This window comes from Jaculus jaculus, chromosome 8 (assembly GCF_020740685.1).
Source record: "Jaculus jaculus isolate mJacJac1 chromosome 8, mJacJac1.mat.Y.cur, whole genome shotgun sequence".
Taxonomy (NCBI): domain Eukaryota; kingdom Metazoa; phylum Chordata; class Mammalia; order Rodentia; family Dipodidae; genus Jaculus; species Jaculus jaculus.
The window spans coordinates 84,875,623-84,878,509 of NC_059109.1; positions in this window are offsets into that span (position 1 = coordinate 84,875,623).

Genomic DNA, 2,887 nt, shown 5'->3' on the forward strand with positions numbered 1-2,887 from the left:
GTATTAGTCAGGGTTCTCTAGAGGAACAGAACCCATAAAATGAATTGTATTAAAAAGGAATTTATTGGATTAGTTTATGGTAGTACAACAATAGCAGTTTGCAGGCCTGGACCTGGTAGCTGTTCAGTCCACAAGGTTGGTTGCCTCAGCAGTCCCAATCTAGCACTGAGGGCCTGGAGGCTTCCTGGAGAGTTGCTGCTCTTAGGTCCATGTTGGTCTTCAGTCTGTGCTGGAAGGCAGCAAGCAGTACTGCAGCCATATGGGAAGGAAAAATTTTTTTTTTTTTTTCCCCAGAGCTTCCTTATATAAAGTCCCTCTCTGAGAGGGACCACCCACTCTGGGGGAAGGACTCACTGTGGAGGAAGGACTTCCTCCTTCAGTTAATCCTTTCTGGAAGCAACCTGCTTCCAGAGACCTGCTCATGAGGAATGTCTATGGATTCCTAAACAGATTAAGCCGACAACAACACTTAACCATTACAAGTATCAAGTTGGCATGGATTGGATGATTCCTTGCTTTGAAGATTGGTTATTTTGTATAAGCCAGCCAACACCCGGGGGTGTTGTTAAGCCAGGATTTTTGACCTTTTGGAAGTCAGAGCTGTTTGGGATTTTGGTTCCCAGACACTGCTTTCTGGACCTATTATATCATCTCTGTGCTTTTCGGCTTTGTTAGGACATACAGATACCTGTTTTATTATTTCTGGATCTATTTGACTAGCTGCTTATGAGATGGAGCTACTTTACTCCTAATTCCTATCAATATGAGTTTTAAAATATGTGTTTGGCACATTCTGGTTCTGAGGCTCAGTGTTCAGGTAAAATAGTAGTTGGTCTTTTTCACCAGGATATGTTTCCAAGAGGCTGTGCCAACTGCTAAATAAGGTAGCTGCCCCGTGAGCTTTTTTCAAGAGCTGTTACAACAGCCACATGCTTAAAAGTCACTACCTTGGCAATAAGCAAGACATTAGGACTATGTGACAAGAAGTGATGTGGATGGCGTAAATAAACCTGCAAACAAAGAAGCAGAAGGAAGCGAGACCAAGAGAAGCAGTTACAGAAGCTGATGTTAAAGCAGGTGGGAAGAATGAGCAAAGGTCTGTTCACCAGGCAGGGCACTGAAGACCGACAAGAGAAATGATTCCACCCAAGCCTAGCTTAGTGACCATGAACTTGGTGCGCTGCTTTGAGGAGCGCTGGTGACTCCAAGCAGCGGCAGCGTGGAAAAGCCTGCCAGGAAGGCTGCTCCCCGGAGCTCCCTGCGCTACTCAACGGCAGCTTGGATCAGTCTCATCTCCTCAGGACTGTTCCTGCTTGTACAGCCTTGTGGAGGGGTCGTGTGAATCTTGTTTTAGGAGCATCCTGAGCCTTAAGTTTCATTTACTTCCTGAACCTTAAAATGTTCATTCATTCCCCAAGTCTTATGAATCTCCGTCCAGGACAGAATACTTCCACCCAGAGGATAGACACAGAAAACGGCACTACTGTATGTGCTCGGGCTCGAGGGGCACAGTCTGGTCTGCACAGAATGGACGTTGTTACACAGGCTTGGCTCTCTGACCCTTCTGCTGCTTACTGTTGCTCCAGAGGAGAGAAGAGGCCAACCATCTCCCTCCACGTTGTGGTTGGGCCAGGGCCTGCCGTTCTTTCACGCCACCCACGTTCTCCAAACATTCCAGCGAGTCCTGGAATTAGGCCCCTACTCCCGGAAATGGGAGGAAGTTAGATTTGTGGGCTCACCTCACTCATGCCTGAGTGGCTGGAATAGCACTTTGCATTATGGGTACCATGATGCCAGATGAGCATCCCATGAAGGACTTAGAAGAAACCACTGTGGGGAGACCTGGAGAGCCCTAGTCTGGCCTTGCTACACTGTCACAGTTTGAGAAGACATGAAAGGTCAGCTGTCTTCTCAGCTCCTTACCCAGATGCAATCTCTGCCTTGACCTGCGCCAGAAACTGACCCCATCTGTGAATGACACTTTTTAGAGGCCCCTTATGCTGGCTTTTGATAGTAGTTACCTGGAACTACAGGGCAGATGGAGGGAAAGGAATACCTCCTGCTGCTTGCGTTGACAGTGGCTCCATTCCCTGCAGGAGGCCCCTCTACAGTGGCTCCAGCTTCCATTGGGATCCTGTGGCCCCCTTTACTTCCTTCAACCTCTGACCTAAGGGCAGTGATGCTGCTCTCTCCTGGAGGCCTCTGGGAACCAGACCACTCTTTGTTGGTTCCCTTATTCCCACCCACACTGCTGCACCTTCATCCAACTGTTTTCATTTGAGCCAGGCGAATTGAGTCCATTTGTGACTCAGATCTTGCTGGCCCACGAACAAAGAGTAAAGACAGCAGGGATCCTGGTCTGGGTGGGTTTGGTCTTCTTGGGTAGCAAAGATACAGCTGAAGAGCCGGGAGGGGAGCAGAAAACCTGGGAAGATGACAGAGGCAGAGTGAGCCATCAAGTCCCAAAGTGGAGCTGGATCTCAAGAGTTCAGAGCAGTGCTCCCTGTGACTGGTGTCAGCTGGGGCTGAAGCCTGATACTTCTGCAAGGAAAGGAGGTGTGTAGTGGGATCTTTGAGCAGTGACTCTGGGGCTCTGCCTCTATATGGACTCATGGGTTCATGGGTTATTTTGACCGTGGGAGTGTTATCAAATCCAGTTTGGCTTTGTCTCTTGCCATGTAATCTCTATGCTGCTTTGATCCTCAGCAGAGACACCACATCAGCAAGACACCCCTTGTCAGGTGGACCCTGCCATCCCCAACCAGTTTCCAGAACTCTAGGAAATAAACTTCTTTGCTTTATAAATTATCCATCTTAGGTATTCTGATATAGTCAGAGAAGAAAGATCAAAGTAGCATAGTTCTCTGAGCTTGGTAGAGTCTCCCAT